This window comes from Dermacentor variabilis, chromosome 4 (genome assembly GCF_050947875.1).
Source record: "Dermacentor variabilis isolate Ectoservices chromosome 4, ASM5094787v1, whole genome shotgun sequence".
Lineage (NCBI taxonomy): Eukaryota > Metazoa > Arthropoda > Arachnida > Ixodida > Ixodidae > Dermacentor > Dermacentor variabilis.
In genome coordinates, this window is record NC_134571.1 from 193,249,348 (window position 1) to 193,266,669 (window position 17,322).

Below are 17,322 nucleotides of genomic sequence, written 5' to 3' on the forward strand. Positions count from 1 at the left end.
CTACAATTGCTCAGGAGGGTGCGCAATGTTTTATTGATGGTTCGGATGCTTGTTTTGAGCTTGTTCGTTATTGGAACGTATGCTGTTCTGTGTTGTACGCGTGATTTCAGTGAATGTACGCACTGTTCGCTTCACTTTTTTGAGCGCTTGTAGCCTGTGCCTTACGGGACTATGATCCATTGCATTTTTGCTTGTTTACTGGGTTATGAGCCATCGTTTAGGGGGGTCTACGGGCCATTGCACTCGTCTTACGTGACGGACGGACAAACTCCTCCTTGGTCAGTCATAGAAATGTTTACGCATTCAAAAACTCGAAGAGAGCAGGTCGGCCAAAAGTTCCAAGTTGCCTGCACGTAGTGAGCGCGAGCGCGGCGAGGCAGTGGAGTCTCCCCTCTGACGTCACACGCAAGAGGGCGCCACCCCAAACATGTTGGGGCTAATAGTGCACTTGGAGCTGTGGTCCTCTCAAAGAGGCGCTGCGACACATGACACATGGCTGAAATGCTTGTTGGGCGGCGCGGAAAATATATTCAGGGTGCAACGATTTCGTGCACTGTTAAACGGACGTTGCTTCGATCCACAGCGCCATGATCATTAGCTAAAGATGCACGGGGTGCGAAGAGTAATTTGTGAGACAGCGTGGAATACGAATGGAATAGAGCCAGAAGCGAATGAAATATCAAATTATTTACGAATAGTTTTCTAATCATCAGCAGCCCCTTTCACCATTAATATACAAGGATCTTCCCATCTTAGTGTATTTACAACTTGAGCGAGCCTTTGTCCTTACATTGCACATAACGAAGCGTTGTTTATTAAAAGCACTAATGAATCACAGAAAATAGATGTGCTGCTTGTTCGCGTACTCTGGATTTTTCGGTGAGTGTGAATGATGCCGGTTTGCTAGCTGGAAACGTCTGGTCTCCAGTACAACGTACAGCGTGCTTCACTGCGTGACTGCTGGTATTTTGTCTGCTATTGCCACCGGGATAAAATATATCGTTCTTTTGCTCCAATTTTAAGCTTGATAACGTACGTTTCACGATTTCTACTTCGCCAGGATTTCGGGAAATGGACACAACGCCACCTATGAGATTTTTTTACAACACTGCCTGCAAGTCCCTCTCATAAGCTGTGTTGTAATACAATCATTTGTCCTGGACTCTACGTACCTTGTGGGACCTTACGGGGACTTCACCACAATGTTCTACTGGGTATCTAGAGTGAATAACCATGAATGATTTTCAACTGCGAATTTGTTCTGTGTAATTTTTTTTCTGTTCACCATTATGTAACGGCGGTGCGCTCGGCCACTGTCGAAAGATGGTGTGATGTTTACATGTCCTGAAATTGTGTGGATGTTAGGCGAGAAGTATTGGGGAAATGTTCGCCAGTTGCCAATACTCACTATTCGATTTTATGACCGAACTGAATTGGTGAACAATCGGTTCCTTATTGGAAGTTTTCGCATATCCGAAAATGAAAATTAATGTATATGGACTTATGTTCACACGATATTGTGGGTACCACGAGAAAACTACGATATTACAAATAGAGCCACTTTTATTATCGCCTAATGATCATGATCGCCACACAGAAGGTGTAACTACGGCAAGGACGCCATCAACAAGCTGACCACGCTCGGCAACTTTAGCACACCAGCTACGCTCGCCCATACCCCGCAGCTGTAAAGGACTGCAGTTCTACGTCATGGGACAGTGAAATGTGTAATCCAGAGCCGCGATAACTTGAGTTCAGGGTAACTGTCATTTGGCTTGTATCTTTGTGCGACAGATAACTTTGGTTTATTGTGTGCTATCTAAACTACTTTCTCTCTGACTTCCTTGGCATAATGAGAACGCACCTATGAGAATGATGGCCTGAAAGTGTTGAAAGGCTCCTCTCAACACTGAGCCGACCTGCTTCTAAAGTGTCCACACAAGAGGAGTGCGTTATGAGCAGAAAGTACGGTCGTTTATCCTTATTTAACCCTCTGTATCACAGCAAATAACAATTTGTAATGACCTATATTATAGAGGCACCTCATCGTGCCTCCGAGTGCGTACATCACACTCGATAATTAAAACCAATTTTTGCCCCTACAAATAGGATCCAAAAGTGCCTTTTTGTGTTATCCGTAGAGGAACAGAACCAGCGTACATAGTCGCACAAACAAAGTCATATGCTTTTCAAAGGGCACTGCTAGCTTATTCGGGAACCGTTAACGATTTTCGAAATGTTGCACGTTTGACCATTTATTGCCTGTTTGATTTAACAAACTCTGTTTATATTTGCTACAAATGTCAAGTTTTTTTTTTTCACTTACAGTGAAGCTCTAGCTTGATCAGCTTTGATGAGGTTTTGGTGGGGCAAGTATAGTAATTTTCCAACACTGAACTTTGTATTCTTGACGTATTTCTGACCAGCTGACAGTAAGATATGAGACTGGGCTAGTTCGTGTTCCATTTTGTTAAAACAGCACGAAATAAGAAATAAGACGGCAACAAAAAGGGGGGACAAAGACAAGCGCTTCGCCCCGTTTCGCGATGTTTAACATAATGGAACTGATATCCGTTTAATCTACCCCCCCCCCCACACACATACACACACTTGTTCGAACGAGTACCCTACGGGGTCCTTGTAGGCTATTTCGTTAAGTACATAAATACATAAATACATACATAAATAACCTTGCTGTATATGAAAGACATTTTCTATAGGACGTATTAGAGCTTGCTGAAACCTGCAAGGTGGAGTACTTCCAAACAGCAAGATTCTAATTTAACCACGTATAGTTCGAAGGTGCAAGATGAAATACCATATGGGCACCTCACAAAGAAGGCTTTGTAGTAGAAAATAATGTTCTCCTGGCCAGGGAATCAAACCCGACAGCCCTGCTTTTCTAGTGTTCCGCCGGGCACCCCTGTACAGGTGGTTGACGGCCGAGAGCATTCCTTGCACATCGCTTTGGAATGCTCCGGCAACGCGTGAGAGTCATGTAAGCCACGTAAGAGCGCTCATCGTACATAGCTGCGGGTACCTGAGCGGACTAGGTTTTGCAGCAAAGATTAATGGCTACTTTTCACTACATTTGTATCACTACAGGAACACTGCGATACAAGCGGTATGTGCGAAAAGAAACATTCTTGCGCCAGAAGCACTTTTTATTACGCTGCCGCAGACTGCCGTGTCGTGAAAACATCGTCATCGCCCGACATGGCTCAGCAGAGCACAACACACATTTAACGAGAAGCAATACACGTATACCCATCTGCACTACCACTAAAGATGCACTGGTCACCGGCTCTGCTCTCTTCGAAATTACGCTGCAAAACACCAAACGGCATGTAAATATTGTCGCTAAAACAAATATACCACTATGAAGTGCATCATCACTATATTAAACCGATTTGATTTACTCATTTATCTCTTTTCAAGGTAAGTAGTTATCTTTACCTCTTTTAGCCATGCTAGATTAAATTATGGGGTTTTACGTGCCAAAACCACTTTCTGATTATGAGGCACGTCATAGTGGGGGACTCCGGAAATTTGGACCACCTGGGGTTCTTTAACGTGCCATTAATTCAAGTACACGGGTGTTTTGGCATTTCGCCCCCATCTAAATGCGGCCGTCGTGGCCGGGATTCGATCCCGTGACCTCGTGCTCAGCAGCCCAACACCATAGCGACTGAGCAACCACGGCGGGTCTTTTACCCAAGCTCCTAGTCCCCCTTTTCTCCACCAGGGACATTTGCTCTCGCGTGGCCGAGTTGATAGGCGCATTTGTCGCTAAACGCCAACAAACACGCCGAGGCTTGCGTGCAGTCGCTTGAGTGTGCTGCGGTGTATGAAGGTTTAGGTCGGTGGTAGCACCTAACAGACTAAGATGGGCTAGTTGGTTGCTGGCGTATGGAACATGGTTTTAATAGCGTGTTTTCAAGACAGGACATAGACGGAATGTGACTGTCCGGAGACTGTCCTGTGTGCATTCTTTATGTGTCCTGCCCTCAAAACGCGCCCTTATAACCATGTTCAATCAAGGTGGTAGCATCGTAGCTGCGTTTCCGAGCCGCCGGAGCTGCTTTCAGGTCACGTTTGTCGCCGACCGTGCCGGGTTATGCGATCTTGAGGTGCGGGGCTGAATTTTACCAGTTTGACACATTCTCTGCCTCTGTTTCAGCTATGGTATAATAAACAAATTTTAAGATAATCATTGTAATGGTAGCATCGAAGTTTTCTTTTTGTAGTGCGCAGAATTGAAAGTTGCGTTCTAGCATAGATGAGTAAGAACAAACGAAATACGAAAATTAAAGCGGAAAAGAACGAGAACTGTCACACTGTGTGGATTGCGTGCTGCAACTTCTAGTGAATAAACAAAATTTCCGACAGGGCCCTCTCGACGCACCATTTAAAGTTGTCGCGGGCCGTCAAAGCAATATTTTCATAGGGCCTATGGCAGTCATTGGCTCAGGAATGCATCACCCTTAGACTATGAGTTAATCCGGCCCTTGTCACTGAAATTCGCTACGCGTGTCTGGTCGAAATGCACCGAAACGTACTCTTATTTCGTTGGTAATACACATTTATTCCGTACTATGGCAGTAGTGCATTCAGGACGCCAGAAAGCTTCCGGTCATGCATTTTGGACAGTTATCTCTTGGTTCTTCGACGAGCAGACAAGTCAGCTACCTTTCTTCGAACGGGTAGCTGAATTAGCATCTCCCTCTGGCACGTCAAGGAGGCGTCCAGATCAACCGGCAAAACAGAACGAAGAAAAGAAAGATGAGCGGTTCCTGAACAATGCAAGAGCGCTGAATTAACTGGCACAGTGGTTTTGGAAACCAAAGCGAGTCGGATGCCTTAACCTGGAGTGCCCCGTTATTATGCTATAAACCTAATTAAATTCGTTGCAGTAGATAGTGAGAACGGAGAAAAAATGATTTCGTCATCCACGTAATTAGATGGCAGCTCGTGAGGTGAAGCTCGTGCTCGTTAAACAGTTCCTGCATATAGATTCCACCAAGCAACCATCTTAAACGCGTTTCTACTACATGCTCAGCCACTGTGACGAAACAAAGCGCACCAGGCGCCTCTTGAAGGCATGCGATTCGTCTGAGAGATATGCGAACCCGAAGTACCCAGTTTGAGGCATTGCAATGCACGCACCAACACCGCCGTCGCAATTTTTTTTTCTATGACTATAAGAAAGTGTATGGACCAGAAGAACACTTAAGAAGTCATGTGCTGTCCTCGAGCTGCATGCTCATTGCTGATGACTATGTCTCAATTTGTTCGGTAGCTGTATAACAAACGGGCTGGTGGCTCTGCCGGAAAAGTACAAGTGTAAACAACGGTGGTTATCACTTGTAGCACCTTAGGCAGGGAGTGCTATTCTTATTATTACGTGCTATTTAGGGGCGGAATATCACCTCAATGTCAAGTTATATAATGGCCGCATTTCGAGCAAATTGGAAACCCCGTAGACGACCTTTGAGCCCAATCAGAGCTGACAACTCAATAAATTCGACGATATGGCGGACTTTGGCAATGCTTACACTAGCACGCCGCACTTCACATAGCTTATGTTTCGTAACAGCTTTTTAGAGGTGACCTGGTGGGTTGGTGCATGCTTAGACAGGAAATCGAACGGCGCAAAAGACGGGACCGAGTGATCACGACCGACACAGCGACGAGTTACAACCGGTATTCTAGCATAACACGTGTTGCGTATTTCAATGTTGGTATTGTATACACATTATTATTGCATAAAAGTTAATTGCATTGGATACATGAGTGAGGACGACAGAGCGACGGCAGACATAGCCATGACGACACAGTTCTACCAGTAGTGTTTATTGCATATCAACCGTTGGAGATCAATAAATTGTAGGTGATATGCAACAACCAATAGCTTGTCGGCGCTGTCTGTCTGTCGTCCGCGTTCCGTTTCGTCCTTCACGCTGATGAATTTCCTTTTTAAAGAAGCTTGCGTCATCGACTGACTGTCATTGGAAATCAATGGTCGCTTTCCTGGCACTTTGTCGCGCCCAGCGACACGTGAAAGTTTCGGGACACTACGGTGACGGCACCCTTGAGGAAAAATGAACTCGCTATGCCGGCTTTCCCCGCGGTTGTTGGCGCGACTTTCGCGGACCAGTGTAGCCCTCGGCGAGATATAAGGCGGCAGCTGTAGGCCCCGCCTCTACCCAGTGACGGAGGCGCGACTCGGCAGGCCGTACGTCGTGTGTCTTCATCGAGCTGCCGTACTTCAGGGGACTTTGTCGGCCAATGACAGTCCGCAACGAAGTTCGCAGCGCTCGCAACCATGCGGCAGGCAAATGAAAAGCAGTAGCACGCTAACATCAACTTCGAGCGTGAGCGCTGCCATTCTCGGTGGCCATGTCATGAGTTAGCCCAGCAGCTGGTAAAATGGCAATATCTGTGGCGCGCGAAGCCGGAATTTCAAGAGTGATCATTAATGTAGATAGATTGTTGGAATAGGGTCGGGACTCCACATCTTTTCAAAGGCAATCATTAAATTTTTTAAAAATTCTATTGCTTCTGTCCCAATTTCAATGACTTGCAGCTATACTGCACGAATAATACTCGGCGTGAGTCTCCGAAATAAGAGGTATACCCGAGGTACAGAAACAAGCAGTACATTTCAACAATTCAAGTCAATCCAGTCTGAATAAATAATAACATCATGTGCACATGCAGCTAGTGGAGTCAGCCCTTTCTCATGGCAGGAGGAGGCTGACGTGCTGTGCCGCCCATTGCGTTTGAAGGAGACGCGAATTATGAATTGTGAAACGCGAACGATTGAAGCTCATCGCAAGAGAGTACACAAAAAAACAAAATAAGAAGAAAGACCACTGATCGGTATATAGGTACCCGTAGAATCAAAGCTCCAGTTGCTGCCGCTTATTGGAGCATGATGTACACTGAAATACCTCTGCAGTTAACCAGTGCCAACAGTACGATGACCACGTAGTTAATTTTTTTACAATCTTATGACCGGACTGCCCCTCAGCACCAACCTTGGGTGAGTGATTTTGACTACGGCTGTCCACGTGCATCGGCCGTCATAATTTCGAGTGCTAATGAAGTTCGTATACGCCGCTCACCCGTCTGGATTTGAGGCCTGCATTTGAGGGCCGTTCGGACTGCGAGAGGCGCTGCTGGCTGCTGTCGTCGTCTTCGATCGTGCGCCGTCGGTTGCCGCAGGTGTGCCACGGTGTACTCCTCGCTGGACGTCGGTGTCGCGTCGGCGACGCGGCGACGATGGAGCAGCGTCCGCGTGCATGTCGGTGCGTGAGCCTCGGAAGGTGGCGCCGGCTCACCGAGTTCTAAACAGGGCGCTGGGATGGGCCGATTGCTAGCAGCTGCGATGATGATGATGGCGCTGCCTCAATTAATGGCATAAATCAACTGCGGGAAATAAGCCACGAACCTTCTGGTAATACGATTGAAAGTTAAATAAGTTAGCTAATAAATAAGAAAGTAATAAAAAAGGAAAATAAATTAATCATGGAAGATGAGAAATAAACCGTTAATAAATGAAATAAAGTAGTGTATGTAACGTAGTCAGCCTTGCCTTGATAGGAAAAGTAACGCGATCTTATGAATTAAATATATGGAGTGAAAGTTAGACGTAAATATGAGCAAATACAATTTTCAATAATAATATTATTAAAACTGCAAATTTGTGTTACATTTTTGAATTTTCGAAATTAATAGTTTATTGAAGGAGAAATAAATCAATCGTGGGAAATGCTATCATTAAGGCAGCCTTTTGTGTAACATGGGATATTACAAATGGCTCGGCAAAAGCTCCTGTGGCTGTATTCTAATACCGTTGCTCCAAATGAAAGTATAACAGTACTGCGGAAAGGCAATCCTAGATGTTGAAGCGGCATTTCTAAACATCGTTTTGGATTAGTAGAAAAGCACCGACACAATAATAAAAAGTGCTCAAATGGATTTCGGCTCATCCTAGAGGTAGCATAAACGGGATACCGCCACACCACATCTGTGAAAGTAAAAATTAAGTGCAAGTAAAAATCCACGTTGATAGTGCTAAATAAGGACGTACGCACTGTGTGCGGCTAGGGCTGAAGGCGAGCTCCCGTTGTAGCCACACACACAGTCGTTCCGTGGTACTCCCTAACCCGTAGCGCGCATAGTCGCTGCTAGTCAGGTTCAAGCGAATAAGGCAACCAGCCACGTCAATTCTAACAGCGTTTATTACTATAAGTAATAAAGAAAACTGGCAGAGGGAAGTCCTATCTGTAATAAGTAATAAATAGGCTTGCCTCGTTGCATGGGATAGCGAGGCGAACGAGGTCACTCAAGGCTTGCAACAGGTAAATCCAGCAGCTTAGGAGTCGAGCACTAGAGAGAGGGTCTCACCCGGTGACGCTAAAGCCCCTTAAACTTCATAAAGTAGCGACACTCTTCTCCTCCGCCTTCACTACTCCACGTTTCTCCTCTCTTTCACGCTCCCTCCTCGACCGTGGCACCGCCTACACTGCTCGTGCGTAGCAACGGCGCCAACATGCGCTCCTCGCCCCTCCGTAGACGCGTCTGGAGCAAAAATGGCGCTGATGCACTGCGCGAGGGCCCACGTGATGCTATTAGGCCAATAGCGACGCGGCGTCGGCCTCGGCCAGAGCGCGCGAGGAGGAGGCGGCATTCTTCAAAGCGTGGCACTACTTTACGAAGTTTAAGAGGCTTTAGGCGACGCTGTTTTATACTTTTTTTACCTTTGCGAAAGGAATGTCCTCCTCGCCCGTCGGATACATTCCCGCGAGTCGGGTGGGTGAGGGTGGAGGGAAAACCTGCAGAGGGCGTAATGCGCCTCTCCCGTGTCTACGCCGGCTCCCGACGCGTCCACGACGTACGACCGCGAGTACGCGGGAGAAGACGGGCGCGTGTCTTCCCCACAAACACGAAAGTGAAACGTGCTTTCTGGGCAGTTATTGCATGTTTGTTTCGCGAACTCACGGTCCGCTGGGGCGAAAGGTGCACGATTTGCGGGTCGGCCGGCGACTGTGTTGCAGGTGTGCTTGGTGCGTGACTCCCTGTTGTCGAGCGGCGTCCTGCTGCCTAGTCGCTTCGGCGAAGGCAGGGGCATTTTGGTCCGGCTCCGCACTGTCTTGGCTCCGCACTGTCCATTTCAGTTGCGACGTGCTCAGCTTCAAAAATGCGAGTGGCAGAGTTCGCAGTGTGCACTGCGAACACGCGAAGGCGTTCTGCTTCACGCTGGCGTCTCTCACCGGACCAAGGTGAGATTCGCCCGTCGACGTCGTTGCCTTTCTGTGCTGCTCAGTGCACCAGTTTCATTAGTTACTGCTATCGCAAGGGAAGCAGTAGGCTGCGTGTAAGCATTGCTGATGCATTGATGCATGTTCAACCCTCACTTCGCAGGCAACGAGGCATCACAGGTTAATCGGGCGCGAAAGGCAAGCCATGCGCGGAAACTGAGTCGAGGGCCGCAAGCGTGGTTTCATGATGGAGTGTCCGTTCCGGCTGCGGCAGGTGGTGGGTTCGATTGCCTCTGCCACCGGGCACCCACCGGTTTGTCGAAAATGGGTACAAGCGCTCCCCCGGCTAGGCGCTTTAGCTTTCTTCAGGGGTGACGTGCTTGGGAAAGGAGCTTATACCCATGAAGGCCCGTCGAAACCCTCACGAGCACGAACTTGCGAGACTTTCGAAGGTTTGGGCCTTCGGCCCTCGGCTGTCGGCTTTGCCTGCAAGCCTTCTGCAGCCCATTGACATGCCCAAGGAGCCCTTTTATCGCATCATTCTTGACCTCCTCGGCCCATCTCCTACGTCTGCTTCAGGGAATAAGTCACTCCCAGTGGGCAACCGACTACTCTACGCGGTGTGCCATCACGCGAGCTTTGCTGACTAGTTGCGCCATTGGCGTCGCCGATTTCATACTTCAGAGCGCTGTGCTTCATCTTGGTGCGCTTAAGCAGTTGCTCACATACCGGGCGGTATGCAGTACCGATCACAAGCTCGGTACTGCAAACTGCATACCACCCGCAGACCAACGGGCTCAGAGAGAGGCTGAACCGCACCTTAACCGATATGCTGGCGATGTAGAGGTTTCACGATCATCTTGACTGGGACAGCTTTTTGCGATACGTCAGGTTCACGCTGTTCGCCATTCTACCTAGTGTTAGGCCTCCACCCAGCATTGCCTTTCTGTACCTGCTGTTGTACAACATAGCAAGGGGTATATCTGCGATGCTGCCGCGCGAGTCCACATGGTGCGTCAGATCGCTCATCAGCGACTACCCGACTCGCAATGACAGCAAAAGGACCGCTATGACGGCACCCACCAACACCTCTACTTTTCTCCAGGATCTTTCGTACTTCTCCGGATTCCATCTCATCGTGTAGGTCTTTCCGAAAAGCTTTTGTCGCGTTACACCGGATCTCACAAGGTTTTAAGGTGACTTGGTGACATTAACTATGCGATCGCGCCACTGGACAGCTCTTAACCACCTACCTTGTTATCTCGTGACGTGCATGTCCCCTGGTTTAAATCGTACTTTCCCGTCGCCTCCTCCTTGTGCGTCAAGACTGCATTCCGCGCGGCGGGGAGATCAGATGGACTCCAGAAATTTGGACTGCCAGGGGTTCTTTAACCTGCAGCACTGCCTAAGTATATGGGTGTTCTCGCATTTCGCCCTCATCGAAATGCGTCCGCCGTGGCCGGGATTTAGTCCTGCGGCCTCATGCTTAGCAGCCCAACACCATAACTACTAAGCAACCACGGCGGGTGTTAGATGTTACGAGCCACATCCTTGGACTAACGAAGAAGACGACGATTGCCAGGACGTTGCGTGGTTCAGCCATCTCGGCCATCTCGGTATACAGTCTGTGTTCAAAGATCGTGCTTCGCTTTCATCTGTTTGACGCCCCATCGCAGTGTATATATATATATATATATATATATATATATATATATATATATATATATATATATAAGTATAGTGCGTCTGTCAGGTTTCGTTATCATTAGCAAACATAGACCTGATTATCAATCACGCGTTGTGAACTATGGAGGAAAAAAAACTTATTTGAATTTAAATTTATTTTTTGAAGCTATACCAGATCTGTCAGGCAATGAGGGCCATAGAGAGGTCCCTGGCCCTTCCTAGTAGCGCTAGTACACCGCACATATGAACATCTCCTAAAATAATTTTAACTAATAAACAAATATTAGGATTGGTGCATCAGTCAGTGCCAAAAAATCCCTACTTAAGACAATAGTACTGTTGAAGTTATACACAATAAAGTACAATCCACACAAAAGTCTTGTAGTATTTACATGAAGAAACGATCGCAGATGTGCGCGACCTTGCAGAATTACAACGCAATTTCCAATAAAGCGGCTACTGTCGGGCAATTGCAATGAGAATTTCACTTTCCTGCAATTATATCGCATCCGCTAGAAATTTCCAGCATATGACTGCTATGTTTAAAACATTAGCCGCATGTAAGGCTTTCGAGCACTTGTTACGAATTTTGTAGAAGCCAGCAATTCATCAACAAACATTTTGCTTCACGTTCATAACATTCCACCCATTTTCGTCAAATGTGATTTCGGCAATTTATGTAGCACTGCCAGGGCAGCGTGCTGAATCTTTCCATTCTTCTCATACACACTCCTATCGCTCTAGAACACTTCCATAAATAATTTACTCCAAAATCCACAATTACCCACTCATTTCCAATTTTTCTACACATATCACCCTTGAATTCCTGATCCTTATTGTCACCAAACATAAAGAGCCTACTTAGCTTAGTTCATTGCGGATACCAGGCGAATCCAACATATCACGTATAAAATAACAATAACACTGGAGTTCAATCATTATTTGTAACGCTTCTAAAAAAACTAGAAATGTTAAAACTTCGCGACATATTGTGTTTAGTATGCGCCCATTTCTTCCAAATATAAAGTTTCCCAAACGAAGAGTTATCTTACGAATTCACGAAACGTAGCTTATAGCGCCAACGCGACCCTTTCTACACTTGCTAAAGAATGTTTCTTTCCTTCTTTTTCAAATAAAATGTATTTGATGAACATGCATTTATCATCGCACACAAACTTCATGTAGCGCTCCCTCTATGTTCGCAAAATGTGACGTCGTTTGTCGTTTTAGTCACGTTAGGGCAACGGTCTAAGCTTTGCGCTGCTCGTCAAACACCCTAACAATGCTACGTACCACTTGCATACGTAATCTACGGCCTCGCAGGGGCGTCTGCGTCAGCAGACGTTTGGTTTGTTGCGACACCACGGACCCGAGGAGACGAGGGTTGGACCCTCCCGCGTGTAGCCGTGCGCGGCTTAGCCGTGTCCGGGGAAAAGGGGATCCTGGTGCTTGGGCCAATGCCGGGTGTTTGGACCTTTACGGCCCCTCGGCGGCGGCAACACACCCCTTTGGCCTCGGCTTCACGTAGACGGCACCGCCGGACTGACCCACCCTGGGGAAATCGGTAGTTGCCTTTTCCTGTCTCTCTCTCCCTACAACCTTCGTCTTTTCCTTACTTTCCACCTTTCCTGTCTTCTTCTGGCTTCCTTTTACTTCCAATTTTTCCAGGCAGCAAGGGTTAACTTTGTATAAATAGCCAACCTAGGTTATTTCATATTTGGTTATAGTGGTAATGTACAGCTGGCGTTTGCAGGCCGTGTTTCACAGGTCCTGCAGCGTCCCTTTGTAGGACTCCACGGTGGGTGGCTGGCGTTACTGCCGAAATATCACATATCTTTATGGATAGCTCCTTTCCTCAACTCCCTGATCGGCCTCAGAGAAGAGGGCGCACCGATGAAGTTTTTCCGTTTTTCGGACGCCAAGTCCATAACTTCCCACGTTTCCATGTGGTTCACTCGGAAAAACCAGGCAAACCAGTGCGCACCATTTCACCTTTCCTTGTATCGAAGACTTTGATGTTCTTGGAGCGGATTATAAGGCGACCAGGATGGCAAGCGGTGATCTCCTCCTGGAGCTCCGCGATAAGAAGCAATACGAGAAACTGCCTAAGCTAGTGTCATTTGGGGATAACCAACTAACAGTAACCCCGCACCGTACTATGAACACCACCCGCAGCGTTGTGTCGGACGATGACTTGCTGCAGCTCACTGAGGCTGAACTCTTGGAGGGCTTTAGTGAACAGAATGTAATCAATGTCAAAAGAATTCAGATGAGGCGAGATGGCAAAGAAATCCAAACCAAGCACTTGATAATCACCTTCGGATCAAGTGTCCTGCCCGAGTCAATCATCATCATCATCATCATCATCATCATCATCATCATCATCATCATCATCATCATCATCATCATCATCATCATCATCGTCATCATCATCATCATCATCATCAGCCTAGTTACGCCCACTGCAGGGCAAAGGCCTCTCCCATACTTCTCCAACTACCCCTGTCATGTACTAATTGTGGCCATGTTGTCCCTGCAAACGTCTTAATGTCATCCGCCCACCTAACTTTCTGCCGCCCCCTGCTACGCATCCCTTCCCTTGGAATCCAGTCCGTAACCCTTAGTGACCATCGGTTATCTTCCCTCCTCATTACATGTCGGGCCCATGCCCATTTCTTTTTCTTGATTTCAACTAAGATGTCGTTTACCCGCGTTTGTTGCCTCACCCAATCTGCTCTTTTCTTATCCCTTAATGTCACACCCATCATTCTTCTTTCCATAGCTCGTCGCGTCGTCCTCAATTTCAGCAGAACCCTTTTCGTAAGTCTCCAGGTTTCTGCCCCATATGTGAGTACTGGTAACACACAGCTGTTATACACTTTCCTTTTGAGGGATAGTGGCATCCTGCTGTACATGATTTGAGAATGCCTGCCAAACGCACCCCAGCCCATTCTTATTCTTCTGGTTATTTCAGCCTCATGATCCGGATCCGTGGTCACCACCTGCCCTAAGTAGATGTAGTCCCTTACCCCTTCCAGTGCTTCGCTACCTATCGTAAACTGCTGTTCTCTTCCGAGCCTGTTAAACATTACTTTAGTTTTCTGCAGATTAATTTTCAGACCCACCCTTCTGCTTTGCCTCTCCAGGTCAGTGAGCATGCATTGCAATTGGTCTCCTGAGTTACTAAGCAAGGCAATATCATCAGCGAATTGCAAGTTGCTAAGGTATTCTCCATCAACTTTTATCCCCAATTCTTCCCACTCCAGGCCTCTGAATACCTCCTGTAAACATGCTGTGAATAGCATTGGAGATATCGTATCTCCCTGTCTGACGCCTTTCTTTATAGGGATTTTGTTGCTTTCTTTGTGGAGGACTACGGTGGCTGTGGAGCCGCTATAGATATCTTCCAGTATCTTTACATATGGCTCATCTACACCCTGATTCCGTAATGCCTCCATGACTGCTGAGGTTTCGACTGAATCAAACGCTTTCTCGTAATCAATGAAAGCTATATACAACGGTTGGTTATATTCTGCACATTTCTCTATCACTTGATTGATAGTGTGAATATGGTCTATTGTTGAGTAGCCTTTACGGAATCCTGCCTGGTCCTTTGGTTGACAGAAGTCTAAGGTGTTCCTGATTCTATTTGCGATTACCTTAGTAAATACTTTGTAGGCAACGGACAGTAAGCTGATCGGTCTAATTTTTCAAGTCTTTGGCGTCCCCTTTCTTATGGATTAGGATTATGTTAGCGTTCTTCCAAGATTCCGGTACGCTCGAGGTTATGAGGCATTGCGTATACAGGGTGGCCAGTTTCTCTAGAACATTCTGACCACCATCCTTCAACAAATCTGCTGTTACCTGATCCTCCCCAGCTGCCTTCCCCCTTTGCATAGCTCCTAAGGCTTTCTTTACTTCTGGCGTTACCTGTGGGATTTCGAATTCCTCTAGGCTATTCTCTCTTCCACTATCGTCGTGGGTGCCACTGGTACTGTATAAATCTCTATAGAACTCCTCAGCCACTTGAACTATCTCATCCATATTAGTAACGATATTGCCGGCTTTGTCTCTTAACGCACACATCTGATTCTTGCCTATTCCTAGTTTCTTCTTCACTGTTTTTAGGCTTCCTCCGTTCCTGAGAGCCTGTTCAATTCTATACATATTATAGTTCCTGATGTGCGCTGTCTTACGCTTGTTGATTAACTTAGAAAGTTCTGCCAGTTCTATTCTAGCTGTAGGGTTAGAGGCTTTCATACATTGGCGTTTCTTGATCAGATCTTTCGTCTCCTGCGATAGCTTACTGGTTTCCTGTCTAACGGAGTTACCACCGACTTCTATTGCGCACTCCTTAATGGTTCCCATGAGATAGTCGTTCATTGCTTCAACACTAAGGTCCTCTTCCTGAGTTAAAGCCGAATACCTGTTCTGTAGCTTGATCCGGAATTCCTCTAGTTTCCCTCTTACCGCTAACTCATTGATTGGCTTCTTGTGTACCAGTTTCTTCCGTTCCCTCCTCAAGTCTAGGCTAATTCGAGTTCTTACCATCCTATGGTCACTGCAGCGTACCTTGCCGAGTACGTCTACATCTTTTATGATGCCAGGGTTCGCGCAGAGTATGAAGTCGATTTCATTTCTAGTCTCACCATTCGGGCTCCTCCACGTCCACTTTCGACTAACCCGCTTGCGGAAAAAGGTGTTCATTATCCGCATATTATTCTGTTCTGCAAACTCTACTAATAATTCTCCTCTGCTATTCCTAGAGCCTATGCCATATTCCCCCACTGACTTGTCTCCAGCCTGCTTCTTGCCTACCCTGGCATTGAAGTCGCCCATCAGTATAGTGTATTTTGTTTTGACTTTGCCCATCGCCGATTCCACGTCTTCATAAAAGCTTTCGACTTCCTGGTCATCATGACTGCATGTAGGGGCATAGACTTGTACCACCTTCAATTTGTACCTCTTATTAAGTTTCACAACAAGACCTGCCACCCTCTCGTTAATGCTATAGAATTCCTGTATGTTACCAGCTATTTCCTTATTAATCAGGAATCCGACTCCTAGTTCTCGTCTCTCCGCTAAGCCCCGGTAACACAGTACATGCCCGCTTTTTAGCACTGTATATGCTTCTTTTGTCCTCCTAACCTCACTGAGCCCTATTATATCCCATTTACTACCCTCTAATTCCTCCAATAACACTGCTAGACTCGCCTCACTAGATAGCGTTCTAACGTTATACGTTGCCAGGTTCAGATTCCAATGGCGGCCTGTCGCACAGGTTTCACGGCTGCTCAGGTTTCACGACTGCACGTCGCACAGGTTTCACGGCCTCGGTAGCTCTGCGAACTGTGGCTGAAACGTTGGCATTTGAAACATCTGAGCGGATTGGGCACATATAGCCTAACACGGAGCTTGATTTACCCTGCCTCGATTGACTCGGCCTGTCAACCTCCGGACAGGCCGAGTCAATCGAGGCAGGGTAAATCAAGCTCCGTGTTAGGCTATATGTGCCCAATCCGCTCAGATGTTTCAAATGCCAACGTTTCAGCCACAGTTCGCAGAGCTGCCGAGGCCGTGAAACCTGTGCGACGTGCAGTGCCCATGAACATACTTCTGAAGCTTGCAAGAACACTCTCCATTGTATAAATTGTGAAGGGGAGCACGCCACATACTCGCGGTCGTGCCCATCCTGGAAAAAAGAAAAAAGAACTTGGGACGATAAAAGTAAAGGAAAATATTAGTTTCAAGGATGCACGCAGGCGGGTATCCTACCTGCCCAAAAACACATTTGTCGAAGTGGCGCGTCATGGGGCAGCGCCACAACGGTCGCCGGCGGCGGTCCAACTCACACCCAGTGAGGCAGCAGAAACATCATCCGCCCCCCCCCCCCCCCCCCCGGCGGCTGCAGCTAGCGCTGCTACGCCAACCCAGCAGAAGGCGCCATCTACCTCCGGGCAGGTGACCTCGAAGGCCTCGTCCAACGTGCCAAGGCCTTCACGCCAAACAAAGTGCTCGGAAGAGCGCCTGTCCAGTGCCTCGTAAGAGGCGATGGACACAACCACCAGCAAGACGGCGCCACCAGCGCCTAAGGAGCGGCGAGGCACTCTCGATCGCTCCAAAAGCGACAAAACTCCCGTCACGGCGCCTGAAAAATGCCCGTGAGCTAATCCTTATCTCTTAAACACGCAGCAGCCAGCACATTTATCATAATGGAAACACAAATACTACAGTGGAATGTACGAGGACTTTTACGTAACCTCGATTACATTAACGAACTGTTACAGAAACATAATCCAAGGTTGCTGTGTGTTCAAGAGACACATCTGAAACCTAAAGCACTAATTTCCTTCGTAATTACTCTATCTTT